Source organism: Chlorocebus sabaeus, chromosome 20, assembly GCF_047675955.1.
Source record: "Chlorocebus sabaeus isolate Y175 chromosome 20, mChlSab1.0.hap1, whole genome shotgun sequence".
NCBI lineage: Eukaryota > Metazoa > Chordata > Mammalia > Primates > Cercopithecidae > Chlorocebus > Chlorocebus sabaeus.
Window position 1 is genome coordinate 70,793,860 of NC_132923.1, and position 20,573 is coordinate 70,814,432.

The 20,573-nt window shown below is 36.4% G+C and overlaps 1 protein-coding gene and 1 pseudogene across 2 annotated transcripts in view; one reads left to right on the plus strand and one right to left on the minus strand.

Moving 5' to 3' along the window:
* PDE4B (phosphodiesterase 4B) overlaps nucleotides 1-20,573 on the minus strand; it is a 446,330-nt gene that overhangs the window by 254,286 nt on the left and 171,471 nt on the right. The gene's annotated exons all lie outside the window — the stretch shown is intronic.
* LOC119626535 (U4 spliceosomal RNA) lies at nucleotides 6,900-7,021 on the plus strand (annotated as a pseudogene).

Genomic DNA, 20,573 nt, shown 5'->3' on the forward strand with positions numbered 1-20,573 from the left:
AATGATAGACCGGATAAAGAAAATGTGGTACATAAACACCATGAAATACTATGCAGCCATACAAAAGAATGAGATCATGTCCTTTGTAGGAACATGGATGGAGCTGGAAGCCATTTTCCTCAGCAAATTAACACAAGAACAAAACACGGCATGTTCTCAGTTATAAGTGGGAGCTGAACCATGAGAACACATGGGCATGGGGGCGGGGGAACAACATACACTGGGGCCATACCTAGGTGATGAGTTGATAGGTGCAGCAAACCACCGCAGCACACATCTACCTATGTAACACACCTGCACATGCTGCACATGTATCCCAGAACTTAAAATGAAATTAAATTGTTTAAAAAATTTTTTCAAGATTTTCACCAAACAAGAAACAAAGGATCTGAGAATTACATTTAGTAGTAGGAAGTGATGGAGATGTGTTATGGCAATTCAATTCTCATTGTATCTATGTTTGTGTGTGCATGTGTTGTCAGAAGGTGCGGTGTTTTTGTATGACCTTAGTGAAAGCTAAAGCACAATAATGAAATCAAGCTGAGCAAAGCCATTTATGGGAGAGTTAAAGAAAAGTACTCCAATTAAGTTGCTTTTTAATGCTCTAATTTGATTTAGAAACGAAGCCTTACAAATTGAGAAACAGGTATGCTCATTATAGTCTTTAGACTTTCTTTCTTGAATGTTAAAGTGTTAACATTTCTAACTGGGTTTTACTTGGAACCTAGGGAGCAAAAATTTAAAACTAACCTCTTGAAGACCCATGCAGAGTGCTGATATTTTGAACTGTCAATGGAAAGGAAAAACTCAGGCTGCATATGTAACCTTTGTAGACTTCAAAGATGATATTTTATTTCAAAGTTAAAATATCTGGCCTTATGCTTCCAGCCATGATGGAATAATGAAATACAAAGTCTATGAAATGATGGATCATGATCCCTGAGAAATGGTAAAGAAGCAGGGTGAGTTCAGTGAATGTCCAGTGTACAGCCTGAAGGCAGTTGCTAGGCTGCAGTGCAGAGAGGGGGGAATCCAGACAGAGACTGGCATTTGTTCTGAGTTAAGGTAGGTCAGAGTCTATAGAAGGCCAAATGGCTAGAGATTGCAAGAACAAGTACCAGAGATGAAGGAGCTGCACTGATATAGAGCTCTGAGGATCTGCTGAGATATCCCCTTGAGTCTGGCTGAAGATTGATATGCAATCGTGTGAGAGGAAACTACCCAACGCTGAAGAAAGAACCTCACTCTGAACAACTGTCAGAGCTTACATAGAGTTAGTCATAATTCATGTTTCTATCAAGCAGTGTGATTACACAGCCCATCCCCAAGAATCATCATATAGTTATCATCATAGTAGTAACCCTAGACTAACTGGTACTCTGGGCCAATTCTAATAATGGTTGAAAGTAAGCTTCAGAAGGATCAAACTGATTCCAAGTATCCCAAAGGTGCCAAAACAAAATTTATCACCACTTTTAAAAATACAAAAAAACAAAAACAAAACAAAACAAAAACTCAGCAGCAAACAATGGATTATCTAAAAAATCCAATAATTAATAAAAATATAGAAAAATAAGGACAATAAGCAATAGAAAAATGAACAAATTAAAAGACTGAAAATAACAGATATAATAGAATTTGTAGACAAGGATATTTTTTTAAAAAGTACTACAAATATGTTTCATTTGTTTAAGAAGATAGAGAGAAAGAATAATATAAAATAATAGAAGGAAGAAAAAAGTATAAGCTATAACAAAGAGTCAACTGGGAATTTAGAGAAGAAAATCTTCAATGAAAAATTACAATGCATTGTATTGCCATAATATTAAACACTGCAGAAAAAATAAGTAAATTTGAAGATGTAAAAACAGAAACTATCATATCCAGTGTTTATAAATAACTTTACCCTTCCAACTCAATTAGAAGACAAATAATATTTAAAAATGGACAACAGATTTGATTGACACATTTCACCAAGGAAGAAATATGAATGGCAGGCAAACAAACACATAAAAATATCTTCAACATCATTAGCTGTAAAGGAAAACATAAATGAAAACCATCACAATGTGATATCAAAAACATCCACTTGAATGGCTACAATTTAATAAGACTAACAATACAAAGCTGTTGAGAATGTGGAGCAACATAAACTCCCATACATTACTAGTGAAGACATAAAGTATTATAACCACTTTGGAAAAGAGTTTGGCAGTTTCTTTCTAAAGTTGAATGTATACTTATTATACTATCCAGTAATCCCCTTCTGATATATTTATCCAATCGAAATGAAAACCTATGTCCACACAAAACTTGTACTCATATGTTCATGCCAGCTTTATTAAAAATCAAAAACTGGAAACAACCCAAATGTCCATTAGCTGAGAAGTACATAAACAAATTATGGAATATCCATGATAAATACCACTCGACAATAAAGAAACAAACGGCTGATTCATAAAAACATGGATGACTCTCAGAAGCATTACGTTAAATGAAAGAAACCAGATATGAAAAACTACACGCTGTTTGATGTTCTAAAAAAGGCAAAACTATAGTGACAAAGGGAATATCAGCGATCACCAAGAATTGGGGTGCAGGAAGGAGATTACTTAGAAAGTGGCAAGAAATAAGTTTTTAGAAGTGGTCACAATGTTCTATGAAAACATTGCCCCATTTCTTGTTTCTCTCAGGTTTGTCAAAGATCAGATGGCTGTAGATGTGTGGTATTATTTCTGAGGACTCTGTTCTGTTCCATTGGTCTATATCTCTGTTTTGGTACCAGTACCATGCTGTTTTGGTTACTGTAGCCTTGTAGTATAGTTTGAAGTCAGGTAGCGTGATGCCTCCAGCTTTGTTCTTTTGACTTAGGATTGTCTTGGAGATGCGGGCTCTTTTTTGGTTCCATATGAACTTTAAAGCAGTTTTTTCCAATTCTGTGAAGAAGCTCATTGGTAGCTTGATGGGGATGGCATTGAATCTATAAATTACCTTGGGCAGTATGGCCATTTTCACGATATTGATTCTCCCTATCCATGAGCATGGTATGTTCTTCCATTTGTTTGTGTCCTCTTTGATTTCACTGAGCAGTGGTTTGTAGTTCTCCTTGAAGAGGTCCTTTACATCCCTTGTAAGTTGGATTCCTAGGTATTTTATTCTCTTTGAAGCAATTGTGAATGGAAGTTCATTCATGATTTGACTCTCTGTTTGTCTGTTACTGGTGTATAAGAATGCTTGTGATTTTTGCACATTGATTTTGTATCCTGAGACTTTGCTGAAGTTGCTTATCAGCTTAAGGAGATTTGGGGCTGAGATGATGGGGTTTTCTAAATATACCATCATGTCATCTGCAAACAGGGACAATTTGACTTCTTCTTTTCCTAACTGAATCCCCTTGATTTCTTTCTCTTGCCTGAGAGAAACAAGAAATGGGGAAAGGATTCCCTATTTAATAAATGGTGCTGGGAAAATTGGCTAGCCATAAGTAGAAAGCTGAAACTGGATCCTTTCCTTACTCCTTATATGAAAATTAATTCAAGATGGATTAGAGACTTAAATGTTAGACCTAATACCATAAAAATCCTAGAGGAAAACCTAGGTAGTACCATTCAGGACATAGGCATGGGCAAAGACTTCATGTCTAAAACACCAAAAGCAACGGCAGCAAAAGCCAAAACTGACAAATGGGATCTCATTAAACTAAAGAGCTTCTGCACAGCAAAAGAAACTACCATCAGAGTGAACAGGCAACCTACAGAATGGGAGAAAATTTTTGCAATCTACTCATCTGACAAAGGGCTAATATCCAGAACCTACAAAGAACTCAAACAAATTTACAAGAAAAAAACAAACAACCCCATCAAAAAGTGGGTAAAGGATATGAACAGACAGTTCTCAAAAGAAGACATTCATACAGCCAACAGACACATGAAAAAATGCTCATCATCACTGGCCATCAGAGAAATGCAAATCAAAACCACAATGAGATACCATCTCACACCAGTTAGAATGGCGATCATTAAAAAGTCAGGAAACAACAGGTGCTGGAGAGGATGTGGAGAAATAGGAACACTTTTACACTGTTGGTGGGATTGTAAACTAGTTCAACCATTATGGAAAACAGTATGGCGATTCCTCAAGGATCTAGAACTAGATGTACCATATGACCCAGCCATCCCATTACTGGGTATATACCCAAAGGATTATAAATTATGCTGCTATAAAGACACATGCACACGTATGTTTATTGCAGCACTATTCACAATAGCAAAGACTTGGAATCAACCCAAATGTCCATCAATGACAGATTGGATTAAGAAAATGTGGCACATATACACCACGGAATACTATGCAGCCATAAAAAAGGATGAGTTTGTGTCCTTTGTAGGGACATGGATGCAGCTGGAAACCATCATTCTTAGCAAACTATCACAAGAACAGAAAACCAAACACCGCATGTTCTCACTCATAGGTGGGAACTGAACAATGAGATCACTTGGACTCGGGAAGGGGAACATCACACACCGGGGCCTATCATGGGGAGGGGGGAGGGGGGAGGGATTGCATTGGGAGTTATACCTGATGTAAATGACGAGTTGATGGGTGCAGCACACCAACATGGCACAAGTATACATATATAACAAACCTGCACGTTGTGCACATGTACCCTACAACTTAAAGTATAATCATAATAAATAAATTAAAAAAAAAACATTGCCCAATAGAAATATAGTGCCAGTCACATATGTAATTTGAATATTTTACTATCTATATTTAAAAGTTAAAAAAAGGTAAGATTAATTTAAATATATTTACTTGATATATAAAAAAGTGGCCAATATATAATCAACATAAATTATTAACGAGATTTTTAAACTTTTATACTAAGCCTTTGAAATGCAGTGTGTGTGTGTGTGTGTGTGTGTGTATATATTTTACTTATACCGCATTTAATTAGGACTAGCCCCTTTTCAAGTGATGAGTAGCCACAAGGGGCTAGTGGCAACCATTTTGGACAGAGTAGTCTATGTCATAATTGTGGTGGTTGTTATGCAACTGTATGCATTTGTCAAAACTCATAGAATTGTACATTTAAAGTTGATACTATTTATTACCTATAAATGATCTCTCAACAAAGTGGTTTCAGTGAAAAAACCCAGGAACAGAAAGTTAAAAATCTCATGTTCTCATGCATATGAGGAAGCTGAAAATGTTGACTTCATAGAAGTGAAAAATAGAACAGAGGATACCAGGGGCTAGGAAGGGTAAGGAAAATGGTATATGGACAGATTTGTTAAAGGATACAAACTATAGCAAGATAGGAGAAATAAGTCCAAGTGTTCTATAGCACTGTAGGATGACTATAGTCAACAATAATATACAGTTTCAAATAGCTAGAAGGAGAATATTGGATGTTCCCAACACAAAGCAATGGTAAATTAGGGAGATAATGGATATACTGATTACCCTGATTTCATCAATACACATTATATGTATTGAAATATAATTATGTAGTCCATGAACATTTACAATACCATGTATTGATTAAAAGTATAAAAAGTATAAAATAAAATATTTTAAAATTTAAAAAGCAGTTAAAGTAGTTGATTTGTGGGTTAACATAAAAGACCTTTTCTCCCACACTTGAAGGTGAAGCTCAAGGATACAGAAGAAGCACAAAAACAATCAAATAAGAAACAAATCCCTGTGAGGGGATTATTATGATCTAATTTGGAAGGCAAGAGTGATACATATTATATTACACAACAACCCATGACATCATGTATCAGACAGAACTAGCATGGTTAACACTAGGAGTTCAGAAAACTGGCTATGGTAATTAATATCACAGATTCTGAGTTGGAATAACAACAGACATGCAGAGAAATTGGCAGGTTATTTTTCTGTGAATCTTGTTACTACTTAGTCCTTTTGTAGTTCAATGCAAGAAATATAACAATCAGGGAACCTGATTTGTATCCCAGGTATTCCACTATTAGCTATGTGACACAGCTCCTTTCACCTTAGTTTCCTCTCCAGAATTACAGTAATTGTGCCATATGTCAACTGCCTCATACATACTCAATGCTATGTTAGACATAATACATCATTTATTTCTCTCTACAATGTAATTTGGCAAGTATGATTACCTAAATTTTACATATAGCAAACTGAGACTTAAGTTATTTGCTCAAGATCGCAAGCTATGATAGCAAGTATATAACTGAATTTAAATAGAGACTCTTCTAGTTCAAAAAGTCCATGTACATTCTACAGAATAGTATTACCTCTCCAAGTGGGGTTTAAACTAGATGTTCACCAAGATGGATGATGCTTGTAGCACAGAATAGTGATTAAGAACTCAAATTCTAAGGGCATACAGGACAAGGCTGAAATGCCACCTTTGCTTCCCAAGGGTGTGATCTTGGAAATTTTACTTACCCAGTCAGTCTCAGTTTCTTCCAGCTGTCTAATATGCAATGGTTAAATGCAAAGACTTTAGATTCAAACTGCGTGGGTTCATTGCTTACTAGTTGTGTTACCTTGGGAAAATTACTTAACCCCTATATTCCTCAATTTCCCACATTTACAAACAGAGGCTTAATAATTATGTCTGCAAAGGTTATGAGGACAAAATATACTAATATGAGTTAAGCATTTAGAATGGCAGCTGGCTCTATAAATGTTAGCTATTATCATGGTGCTTTAGATGAATTCAGAGATCACTTTAAGTTCTAATATTCCATGATTCTAGAATTAATAAAATACTGTGCAAACAACAGAGAATCATCTTTACTCTGAAATTAACCCAGTTTGTGTCTTTGCCTTAAACAATTCTGAAGTGATTTTCAAAGTTTGTGAGGCAAGAGAGTGGCTTTTAGTTTTTAAAGGACTAAATCAGCTTTGTACAGTAGCAATATCATAGCCAGTGAGGTTTATCTGAGGCATGGTTATTGCTAATTGAAAACTTTAAAGGACTAAATCTTAATGCAGAAAAGAAATTGATTTTAAAACAATTGTTCATATTAAATGAGGCCAGATTTGGATTTATACAGTTTCAGCTGCATGGCTCCTTGAGTAAATGGCAGATCTTTGAGTCTCTTCTGTTACACAAGGACTGTAAACTCAGTTTATTAGCTTGAAAAATCATTAATTACTAAGTTTTCAGAAAATCTGAAGTGTAGTCATTGCTCCAACCTACCAAGCATGCTGTATGTCTCAGTCTTTGAGATTTCTCCTCACTCTGCCTTGAATTGTCTTCCTCCATTTATCACTCCTTAGGTTCTTTCTGGTCTCTAGTAAGATTTCACTTCCTCAGGGAGGCCTCACTTGATCAATTTTTAATGTTCTCATCAATTTCTCTTCATATCATTTCTTGCTGCCTGACTATGAATTAAAATTTATTATATTATGTGTTTTTGTCTATTTCCCATGATATCAAGGACTTTGTTCAATGGAATATCCACAACACATAAAACTGTGCCTGGCATATAGCAGAAGTTCAATAAAAAATTGATTGAATGAATGAAAGAACATCGAGGACCCAAACGATCTCTGGGTCCCTTCTACTTTTCCACGTTTGTCTTAATGATATGAGGGGCATAAGTTGTCTTATGCTTTTTCCCCCCTCATCTCATTGAAGAATTGAATACATCAAACTCCAAATGCATCAGTTTCAAAATGATTGCTAAGCATGTGATTTTAAAGATAACTCAATAAAGTTTCTTGGATAAATACATACACAAATAAGTGCTTCTATTTAAATAAAGTTAAAAGAGGCATTTGCTTCCACTAAGTTAGGATTAGTATAACTTATTGGTTAGAAGCCTCAGGAAAGCAAGATTAGAATAAATCTTCCTCTCTCATTGGCTGTGGTCAGCCTTGACATACGGTCCATCTTGATATCAAGACTCTGACCCAAGTTACTGCACAGAAGAGTGGAAATATAATATATTACGCTGAAAAAGAAAGCACAATTTTAGAACTCAATAAAATCCTGGATTTTAATCCCAGCCTCACGGGTATCGTATCATCCAGGGTATGCTTTTTACGCTTTCTATTTCTCAGTTTCTTAATACCCACCTCATCATGCGGTTTTTAGAATTAAATGAAATAAAGTATATACAAATATGTAATAAAATCATCTTAAATAAATGCTATTTTCTCCACCCCCACTCCATTACCATGCTTTTTGCCTGCTCTGAGCTTTAGGCCTTCAATCTTCTGCCTGGATAATTGACACTGCTGCTGGACTTCAGCTTCTCCTAGGTTGGACAACTAGTCCACAAGCAGTCTGTCCGAATGCCCCATTCATACCGCAAACCCTGTCCTACTGGGGCTCAACTATTTCAGTAACTTCAGAATTAAATTGTCACCTTCAAATCAAGGTCTTAGGTAGTTTTTAAAGTACATTTAACACTACAGAGTTAAATTGTGACTATTAACCACATTTCCGAACTTTTTTCTAGATTGCTTCTGCTGAATGCTCAACATGGCCTATAGGAATCCTCCTGAAGCCCTCTAAAATCTCCTCTTATTCTAGGTTAATTCCCACTGACTGAAATGAGAACTCCGGTCTCTCTGGCTTCTTTGGGTTCCTCTAAAGTATTTGCACATGCTTATCCTTTTGTCTCTGCTGTTCCCCACCCACACCCAACTTTCTCCCAGTTATGCTTACCTAGGCCTTCATCTCTTAGCTTAAATGCTACTTCCTTTGAGAAGCTATCCCTGGACACTCTACTCCCAAATCAGAAGAGGTTTCTTTGTTAAACTTATGGCCTAATCTATCTTGTGTTTACAGTATCTTGTCTTTACAGTATTTGTGCTTTTGTTTGTATTATCATTTAGCTAATTTTTAATTCCTAATCATTTTATTGTCAAGCTTCTTGAGGCTGTAATCATATTTAATTTTGTTCTCAGTTGTACTCTAAACACTTGGCACAGAACCTGGCACCTAATAGGTCCATAATAAATATTTAATTAATAAATGGATAGTATGCAGAGGAATATATATGGTAAATCCTCATGGATAGATTCTTGAAAAGTGTGACTTTAAGTGAAACAATGTACTGTATATACTGTACGCCATAGGAACTTAACTCTTGTTTGTATCAATTAACCTATGGCAAAATTAGTTCTACTATTCATTATGTCAGTTCACTTAAAGTCACAGTTTCCAAGAACCTATCAACAAGTGAGGACATACTATGCTCTAACTCAAAAATTTCTGATGTATTAATTATATTTTCCTTCTTTTCTAAGTGTGCATTACTTTAATCTGGAGATCCCCATATTAAATTCCGATTTCCACTGGAAAAACCAAAGGAGTTGTTGGGCTCTGGTCATTCATTAATCCAATCTTTCATATTTATCACAAGCCACCTTCTATGATAGGCACTGAAAATGCAAGGATGAATAGCCGATGTTACACAAATTTTACTCTTAATTGTGTAAATTTATATTTCTTTCTTTGGTCGACATATTATGGATTTTAGATATATCAACAAAGAGTAGTTACCCAATATAATTTGTCTTTGTGACTACAGAAGGAAAAAACAATTAAGTACGTAAAAGTAGTTACTGTCGGTCATGCTGCATGGAAAATTTACAGATCAGTATACATTAACATTTATTTAATCGCCTCCACCAATAACCCTTAATATTGCCAAACAAACTTCCTAAATATACTTTGTTAGTACAAACAGGCAGTATTATTGGTTCCTACTCTTGAGCAACTACAACTCTGCTATTTTAATAAATGACCTCTTATGTAATTTTTTAAGTGTCTAGTTTTCATCTGCTGGATATGTCTAAGTATGTGGCAATTAGAAGAGATGGAAAAAGGATCCTGATTTCAGAAATCAAATTAGGATCAGGCATATAACAAAAACAATGAAAGAAATTGTATAACCATGTGATTTTACTTTGCAATCGCTACATAATCATTTATTGTGTCATTAACGCTCACAAAGATAAATTTCTCCATTTTAAACAGAGACACTCAGTGAGCAGTAACCTGATTTTTTTTTTTGAATTTCATTCTTTAGGAGGGCTTTCTTCTGTGTTTTTGTGAAGTTGCCCATAAGAGTTATGTCATTACATATAACCAAGGAAACCACAGGAAACTTGGTTGCTAGGAAACCCCTGAATTGTCTTGATGAAGATCACCGCAGTAGGCTTGGCTTGAATAGAACAGATGCTAGGAAAATAAAATTACGAAGTTACAGTCACTTTTTTTTTAAACCTGGGATGTCTCGTTAATTGGCAGTTAAGTCTTTTCACCTAAAGAAACTAGAAAAACTGTTTGTCATGTCTGAAAGGCCATCACATAGGTGGAATGGGGGCCACAACAGGGTGCTGTCAAGGGCACTGTGATAGTGTGTGAGACTCTACCCCAATGAACACATTTTTTCTTTTCCCTATTAATTTGGCTACCTAGGGAAAGGGGTGTGGTGACAGCTATTGTCATCTCAACTGAAGGGTAGATTTTAAAGAAAACACACTTGTAACTAAACATTTTCAGACCTATGACTTTCAAAATTCTCTAGTTTCCTTCATACAGAGTAAAAGAAGTCTGTACCTCTTTCCCAAAAACATTAAGATGTTTTTTAATTATGAGTAATGTCAGTGTCTATATACACACATACACACACAAATATATATACATATATATATATATATGATTTTGTCATCTAAGACCTCGGGGAGCTTGTAACTATTTGTTCCTCTGAGTAATTTGACTATGATAACACTTACAAGAACAAAGGAATGTCCCCAAATTGGTCAAGCTGCTGAACCATACAACATAAGTCCTCTCTTAAGAGTATGAGGTGATAGGCCACCCAAAGTTCCCCTCAAATATCATATGTATGTTCCTATGACCTGTCCTGCCCTCAATGGTACATTATTGATGTATTCATAAACCTATCTAAACCTATTTAGAATCTAAGTGTATTTCTAGCTATATCACCCCTGGAAGAAATAGGCTTTATAGCTTTATATTGACCATCATAAGAAGTGATACTTCCTCTTACACCAAGCCTACCTCTGAAGGTAATCCTTTCTTTCTACTATTCTACAAATACATTTGCCTTATTAATACCCTTGTCTTTCTACAGTTTTGTTATCTGTGTATTAGCTAAGGTCACTCTGTCCTGAAATTCCTATGTCTTCCATGATACCAACCAAGTTTTGTTTTTCAAAATGAAGTTACAAGATGTAATTCCTATCATCCCTTATTCTTTTTTCTAAGAGTTGAGTCTGTCATCTACATAGATCAAGGGTATACTCCTATTTTCCATAAGTAAAATTTGAACTTTAGTTTATATACAAATGGATAAAATCTTGTGTGACCAGTGGAGAATTTTAAATAAGGTGGATAGTATAAGCAGGCAATCAGATCATGATAGAAAAATAACTCTATAATAGCATAATGACAGAAGTTTTGGTGTAGAGGATAACGGCTCAGAAATGATTTGGGTACTTCATAATACACAGAACAATCAGCTGTTTGAGACAAAAAGCCAACATATCACAAAACAAATAGTTTTCAAATGTTTAAGAAATTGATGTGATTATATCATATGCAGTCTTAGCAAGGTGACTGGCTAAGCAGTTCTTTTATAGGGTGCCTACGAAAAAACCTCTGTATCCTCAGAAAAAAAGATGAGGAGTTTGGGGCCATTGCAAGGAGAATTAATTTTACAACTTTATCTAAAGACAGCCATTAATAAATGCAGTGTCTGTGAGAAGATCTATGTTGGCATGACCACCCTGTCCTGTCCTTGGCCCTATCTTGCTTTCATTATTTTTATTTTTATTTTTTAACACTTTCTCAGATAAACATGGAGATTACATTTTCAAGAAATCTGAACACAACACAAATCTGAGAGGGATAGCCACTGTAAGGTACTACAAAATCAAAACACTAAAATTGAGTAACTATCCAAAATGATGGATGGAGACTGTAATAATAGCTGGTATGTAGTGGATGGCTGTTGTTTACAAGGTACTTTGTATACCTTGTCTCTAATTCTCACAGAGTTTTGGCAAATTCAGTATCATTATTTCCAAAAATGAAGACACTGGAGCTCTAAGAAGTTGTGTAACTTTCTTACAGTTAGTCAATTAGTGATAAAGCCAGGACTTGAGCCCATGTCTAGTTACCTCTTTACCAGCCAGACTGGCTAGCTTATGCTTTCATAATAACAATGTCAGTCTCAGTAGCTCAATGCAGTCCATTTTATTTCTCATTCTTCTGTCTAATGTGGGTCATATGGAGAACTCTGCTCAATACAGTCACTTTGGACCCCTTATTGATAGGGCTTATATCTCCAAGGCTACAAAGGCAGAAAAAAAGGATGTGATTAATGACAAACTAATGCTTAAAGCTTCTCCCTAGAAATGACATGATCTGTCTACTCACATTTCAAGAGCTAAAAGCTAGCTAAATCTTACTTGGAGATGGGGGAAGAGGAGGGATATAATTGTATTGTTTCCAGGAGATGAGGAAAAAAAGCCCCAATGACTACGAGGCTCTGAAGTCCAAGTTCTGACCATTTTACCTTGTTGAATATTCAATAGTATGACATTGAAAAAAGATAAATTAAGAGGCTTCTGCTTCACTTAGGCTAAAAAAAGTCCAAAAATACAAGTATAGCATAGGGTAGATCTGACACAGTAGCAGAAAATGTAAAAATATTTAAGAATTATTAGAATAGAATCTGTAAATGAGACATCTATGTAATGCAGCTGTATGAATAGGTTATATTAACAGCATTGTAAAGTCATGATTCCGGCAGACCAATAATTAGTCCCCACTCTCCCAAATCCATGTCTCCTGTCTAGACTTTCCTCCTGAGTCCCAGGCTTCTTTATCTGACTAAACACTAGACATCTCCAGTTGGATACCCAGAGGTTCTTGGATCTCATCATCCTAAAACTGACTTACTAACTTCCTGTCTTTAATAAATAAATAAATAGCCCTCTCCTCACAGATGCCTTGTCTGAGTTGACATAGCACCAGCCAGTTCCCTAAATTAGAATCTTTAAATTCACAGTGTCCTTCCCACTCCTCTTCTCTGCTTAAAACAGGCAATCACCAAGTTCATTTAACCTTTACTTAGCAACGTTCCTCCATTCCAACAACCTCAGCCCAAGCTGTGGTTCCTCAGCTAGTCTCAGAATTATTGCCATAAACTCTTAACTGACCTCCCTGCCTCTAGTCCTGACTGCTCCAAATCATTTTGCCTACTTCTGCCAGAGTAATCTTTTTAATATGCTTTTAAAAATACTGGCCTACTTGCCATTGACTGCCCTTTCGATACCCAAAGGAGAACGGCCAAGCCCAACTGTATAGAGCATAAGGAATTTCACAATTTTAGTCCTATATTTCTGACTTTATCTTTTGACTGTAAACCTTCATTGCAATATGTGAGTATAAAGAATAGGTGCAGACTTATCCAGTAGTCTCTGAACATGCCAAGCACTCTGTTCTTCCATAACTCCATGCCCTTGTACATGCAGGTTTCTCTCCCAGGCATAAGCACCTTTCTCTTCAAAGTCTGGTGAATTTCCACCCATTCCTTTAAGATCTAACCGAAATATCACTTTTCTCAATTAAACTTCTCTCTTTAAACACCTCTATTATTATCGTTGTCACACTGTATTGGTGTTATTTCTTTACAAGTGTACCTCCTCTCGTCAACTACACACTGTGGTAGGAATTAATTGTCCTAGAACTTAAAATGGGCCCTAAAGTTTTGAAAGAATTAGGATAAAGATGAGCTGGAGAATGAAATGCTAATTGGATGGAACTAATGGTGGAGTCCGCAAAAATCAACATTGAGTTAAGCTTTGCAGAAACAGAGAGTCAAATGTGAAAATTCCACTGGCATAATAGAAAATTAATTTATACCAAGTAAAATGTGGTTATAAACAGGAATAATAAGTAAAGTGTTATTTACCTAATCATAATAGGAACACTCATTCGAATCCCCTAATGATTATGACATAAAATAAAAGAGTGTGGGATATCAGAAATGTAAAAAATAGTTCTGAAAGCAAATCATAGTAAACTGCCAGCCCTGGCCAGGTGGCTCCAAAACTCAGCTGACCCTTTACTCCACCTACCATCTCCTTTATGAAAATCTCAGGTAGTAAGGATTCAAAATATGAACATCACACCTGACTGCATGCTCTTCGAGGAATTTTAAATTAGCACAAAGGAAAGTGTTTCCCTTGAGAGCTATTCTGGCATCTTACACTCACATATTGCAATTGGTATATGAGGCCAAAGCAACATGCTTTTAATAAAACACCCTATAAACATGGGATGGGGTGTTTTTCATTACCTGGTGATAATTCTGCTTTTTTCCCATCAGACTGGAGAGACACTGAACCCCACTGAGCTGATAAAATAGGCTCGATGAATCCCTATAGTGAGAACAGCATTAGCAGTAGGATTGCTCAGGTTTCCTGTCACAAAAACCTGGGTAGCATTTTATTATTGAAGTTGTCTGATTGCTTTGGTTCAAACCTTTTCCCCAATTCTTTTCTTTCTCTACTTAAAATAACAACAACAAACAAATGAAACAATAACACAACAAGCAGCAGCGTGGGATGAGCTCCTCATCATCAAAGACAGCTGCGCAAACTTGCAGTCAAAACACCTATTTTTAGTCTAACAGAGGCAAAGCTTGTCATGATTCCCCATAACCTGTCAAGACCAAGGGAAATATGTACTGCATGCCCTGGATCTTAGTGCTGGTGCAGTTATAATGTATTCAGAACCAGGGAAACATTCTAGAGTCAGAGTATCCAGCCACTCTGCTTCTTACAGCAACCTATCATTTTGTTTTCATCGGCTGTCAAGTAATTACTTCCCTAGCTGCATGTAGGGCCCTCTAGATCTCCCTTCTCCCAAAATAAAACTTCTCAGGTGCTCTGAGAGCTACTTCCCATGAAGGTAAATGCAGGGTGTGCTGCTAGCTCCTGTTAAAACTTCTCCATTCATTAAATGTGCACCTTCTCTCATTATTAAGAGGACATTTAAATTTTCCTGCCTGCACTTCTGTCATAAAAATTCCATTTTTAATTCAATGACTTGTTCCAAGTCATTTCATCATTCAATGCTTTATGAAAAATTTAATGGTGTCTATTCCTCTAAGTCCCACTAAAATTGCTCTGTGTCCAATGTTAGCTTCAAGTCAGCGTAAGAACAGATACTTATATCTCAAACCTGTAGGTTCATCCTCTTATTCCCTAATTCAATGGTTCTCAAATTTTAGTTTACATGAGAAGCACTTGGGGAGGTTGTTAAACCCACAGCTGCCCACAAAGACATTGACTCAGGAGGTCCTGGGTAGGGCACAGGGATGTGCATGCTGACAAGCATCCCCAGGCGATTCCGTTCTACACACTGGGGATCATTGCTGAGTCAATGAGATCAAAGCCTTAAATAGGTATATTTCCAGCCCCATCCTTACTAATTCTGATACTTGGTGCATCCTAATGAGTAAACCAGCACATCCCTAAGTTCATCAAGCCAATCCCACATCCCCCACCATCCCTGCCTTAACTCTATGCATGTGACTGGCTGTTCACTTTGGTTTCTTGATCAGTACCTTTGTTTCCAACCAAAATAAGAACTGTGCCTGTAACTTCAGCCCAATGCTTGGGACTCTGCCTTGTTCCCAGGAGGGAGAATCCCTTCCACTGTAGTGCTAGCCACAGCCTAAATTTCTACCAGAACCTAGACAGATCACCAAGTAGAATGAAGATACTATCACATACATGAAAAAAGACTAAAAACAGCCCAGACCTACCATATCTGATCTTCACTTCCATACCTGAGCCTCCAGACCCCTAAAGCATCAATTTGGAACAGCAACTTCTTTGAGGGTTGATCCCTCAGCCCTTCTACTGGATGAGTTTCTTGGGGTCTAAACCAGAGTTTGCTCTGGTCCCCACCTGAGGAATTGTTCTTAATGTATTTCACTTTGTTGCTGTGGCTAGACTGAGGGTCATTATAAGAAAGATTCCTATGAAGCTCTTTATTGTAACTACTGTAATAATGTTTGCAAGGGTGTTCACTGCTTTACTCAATTTCCTCCTAATGAGAACGCATGGGGAGAAATTTCTGTCTGGTCTTGATACCAAATATAGATTTACTGCTTATGAGCAATTGATTTGCGTTTTGTCTTCTGAACAACAAATTTTGTAAGAGAGAAGGCTCCTGTCTTTCACCTTTGACTGGCAGGAAACAAGACCCAACTCCAGCATTATATTGTATGTTTTAAGTCACATTCCCCAGCAACATTGTCCCCACTTTTATTTTTCTATTTTCTTTCACCCCAACGTGTACTCTCTTGTTATATTTTCTATCTCTCTTGTAAGTGGTCTAATTTTTTAAATTGAATTAAGATTTACCCTTTCTGTACTGACCACATGGACCCAAGAAAATGAGATAACTCAATGGCTGAGGATGACAAAAATCCTATCAACAAGCATGTATTATGTATACACCTCATGTTCAGAAAAACTGCAACTCACCTGAGAGAGTATGACATAACACAGAGTGCTCACGCTTAATATACCTACAATATAGCTGAGGAAAGAAGACTGGCACATACAGAATAATACCACACAATGCAAGTGTAAAGGTTAGGAACAAGGTAATATTGATGGTTGTTAGCATGTCAGGAGTTTAATAATGAAGGAAATTAGTGAAGGGAGAGTTAGAGATTTTCCAAAGAGTTAACGATTTTCCAAAACAGAACTTAAACCAGCACTTAGGTTATGGAGATAATTTAAGGTTTTTGTGTTGGTAGAATGAGGAGAAAAACATTCTGGGTCAAATGAGCAGCATGGAATGGAGGTACAGTGAAAAGGAGGAGGAATTTGAGATGAAACAGACATGGATTTGGATCCTGGATTCCTGAACTTCTCAGAATACTTTTCCTCATTTGTAAATCAGGATAATAACGTCAATGAAGAATCTTGGTTTTATAAAAATTAAAGATAAACTGTGAAAAACAGCTAGTACAATACCTAGCACCCCTTAAGCACTCAAAGGTTAGTCATTTCTATGACAATAGTGATAAGTCTGGAGGTAGGATTGAGTGTCCCCGGCATGCAGGTTTCATCTCACTAGAATGCCTGCTATACTGTGAGGAGAAGTGGAAAAAATGATTATATAGTTAGGCTGGGGACTGATGGTGAGTGGTCTTATAAGTTAGCAGATAGCTTTGGACTTGACAGAGGAGGAACAAGCAAGCTATTTAAAGTTACTAAACAGGGCAGTGACATGATGAAAGCAGTGTTTAAAGAAGGTGAATGTGGCCATGCAGGCAGAGAATGAAGGAGAAAATACTACAGGCATGGACGCTAACTAGAAGGCTGTTGTGGTAATAGACACAAAAGCAACAACAAACTGCAGGATGAGGGAGGCAGCAGAAGACTGCAAAGGAGAGACTTTGAAATACTTTGAAGAAAATATTTCTTTCTTTGGAGAGGATTTTGTGACTGGCTATGTAGGAGGAATGAAGGAGTCAAAGGTCAAGCCTAATCATAGTAATTGTCCTACCCATTACCTCCTGTTTGTCTTTATCTCCCACTAGATTTTGAGCTCATACGGAAAAAACACCATTTCTGTCTTGTTCACAGATGCCTAGCATAGTATTTCAAATCTAGATGATACTCAAAATGTTTTTAAGCAAATTTCATCAATGAATAATGAATTAAATTTTGTTCTTGGAAAACAAATCAATATATAATATATAATATTAATGACTACCACAAATATTTATTTATTGAGCCTTTCTATTGAGCACTTTGTAAGCACTGTATATATATTATTTCGATCCTATCAAAATTCCTATACAGTAGATACTATTACTATCTCCATTTAAAACTGACAAAATGAGGCACAACACATTGAGGCAATTTATCCAAGGATACTTAACTAGCAAATGACAGAGCCAAGATTCAAACCCATGTCTTCTGATGCCAGAGCCTATACACTTACTCAAGGAAATGAGAATGGGCCCCGGAAAAAGAGAAAGTCTTGTCAAAAGAGAAACAAAAGTAATGGAAACCAGATAACTTTTCCATACCTTGTACTTCATAAGCATTTAATCTTCATATCAATTCCACAGGTAGATATTCACTTAGGTTTAAAATGCTCTCCTACTATGAATAAGCAAGGTGCCCAGAGAGAACAAAGGAGGCTCCTTGTTCTCAGGCAATAGAGGACAGTAGATGTGGAAAGCAAAATAAGATAAAAGACACTAGTAAAAGAAGACTGCAAAGTACCACCTGATGAAGTATGCAATGAGGACACAGGATAATCAATGCTGGGATTTGGAGAATGAGAGTGAATGCTATCATATTCCCTTGTTTTAATGCTCCTCTGATTTTATTTTATTATTTCTTTCTGCATATGCACTTCCAACTCTCCTTTTGTGTTATAAGGCTGTATAAAATATATTAGTCCATCCAAAGAGGAGTTTACTAAAAGTTTCCTTTCCAGGAATCTGATGACATATTAGACTAGATGACTTGTGAAATGAGTACATGCCATTTTAATGAGCAAAGGGGTGTTTTTGCAAATGCAGAGTATTTGTAGCTACACACACACACACACACACACACAGAGAGAGAGAGAGAGAGAGAGAGAGAGAGAGAGGGATAGAGAGAGGGAGAGAGAGAGAGAGAGTTTTACTTTTCATTCCCATGTATAATGTCTCACAGTAAAGAAAAGACGGGCTTTTATATATCCACTTGTCGTGCAGAGCAAACTGTCACAACACTAACTGACCACATCTCTCCAGTACTACCACTAAAGCTTGGACACTTTCTACTAGTTCACATTGCTACCAGGGTTCCTGACAAAAAATGAAATTTCCTTTGGAATCATCAACGATATAGAATTGAATTGCTAATTCCATACATAGAATTTTCTTTATCCCTGAATTATTTATTATATACACTTTATTCTACTTCAGAAATTGGTACAGATGGATGATTATTAGAATATATATTTCAAGAAGATTTTTTAAACATTACTTCAAAAAGATTTACTTTAACTTTCTTTTATAAGGTGAATTTTGTTGAACTTTTATGTGGAAAGTGTGGACCTCAGAACGTTTGGGACATGGAATATCATCTATGGAAGATTCTCAGTCAAAGCCTGGTGGGACTTAACATTCAAGTGAAGAGGACCTAGCACTGAAGCTTTTGAATGAAATGGAGAATGTTGATAACAGACGAGAGATATGCGGTAGGCGAATTAATCTCAATTAATGCCAATGTTAGATGCTTTCTCTCTTATTACTAAACAGCAATTTTCATGGAGGAAGAGCAAGAAATAAGAGACTACAATTGAATTTCCTCACATAGAGCAAAAGACCATGGAGAAAGCTCTGTAAAAGATGCAATGGCTATGAGTCAGTAAGACCACAAAAAAATGGAAGAATGCTTTAGAAGTTCTGGACTAAGGGCCAAATAGAAGATGGGCGATCTCTTTCTCATTTATACGACATGTTCTCACTTACAAGTGGGAGCTAAATATGGGATACACATGGACATAGAGATGGGAACAACAGACACTGAAGCCTACTAGTTGTGGAGAGAGGGATAGGAGCAAGGGCTGAAAACTACCTATTGGGTACTGTGCTGAAAACCAGGATGATGGTCCAGTCATACCCCAAACCTCAGCATTATACAATATACCCCTGTAACAATCCTGCACATGGACTCATGATTCTAAAATAAAAGTTAACAAAGAAGAAAAAGAAGAAAAGAAAAATACATTTAAAATTTCAAAATAAAAATCTCTGACACTTTAATAGGGGATAAGAAGGCCAGAGTGTACCTGTAACACATGGTGACACCTTGATGTTGCCTCTAAGATGGGGCCCCTCAGCACCTGGGGACACACTGGTGAAGACATGCTTTTCCCACTTTGTTTTCTAAAGAGTTCCTATCATTTTTATTATAAACTCAGACTATTTCTGCAATAACATCCAAACATTAAAACCTTTGCCAATGTTTTCAATAATTATGTTTTGAATTTTACTTATGTAATGAAGCCTCTTCTTTTCCCTTTTTTCCCCCAATACTATAATTCAAGTTATAAAACTATCTTTTCGCTTGCTAAAAAGATAACAATATTCTTAGACTGACCGGTTTTGTCAAAGCATCTTATTTGCTCAGTTTTCAACAATTTATATTACAGACATGTTCTATTGGTAGTGTCACGGTGATTTGTGGAATTTGGTTAGTAACACTTTGACACAATTTTTTCTGTATGAACTGGAATAACTTTCTCACTTGGGAAAGGAAAACACCATGGCACAAAACCACAGAAATGTCAGTCTGGTCAATAGCTCGCATTATTCTCAGAGATGTGCCAATGAAACAAAATCCTAAAGAATAATTTTAAAAATATTGGTATTCTCAGCCTCTCTTATAGAGTTAGAGACCTAGTGTTTTTCAGGACATATAGAAATACTTGAGGACAGAATAGGCCTTTGTTGGAATGAAATAATTGCTCAAATTTGAAATTAATAAAC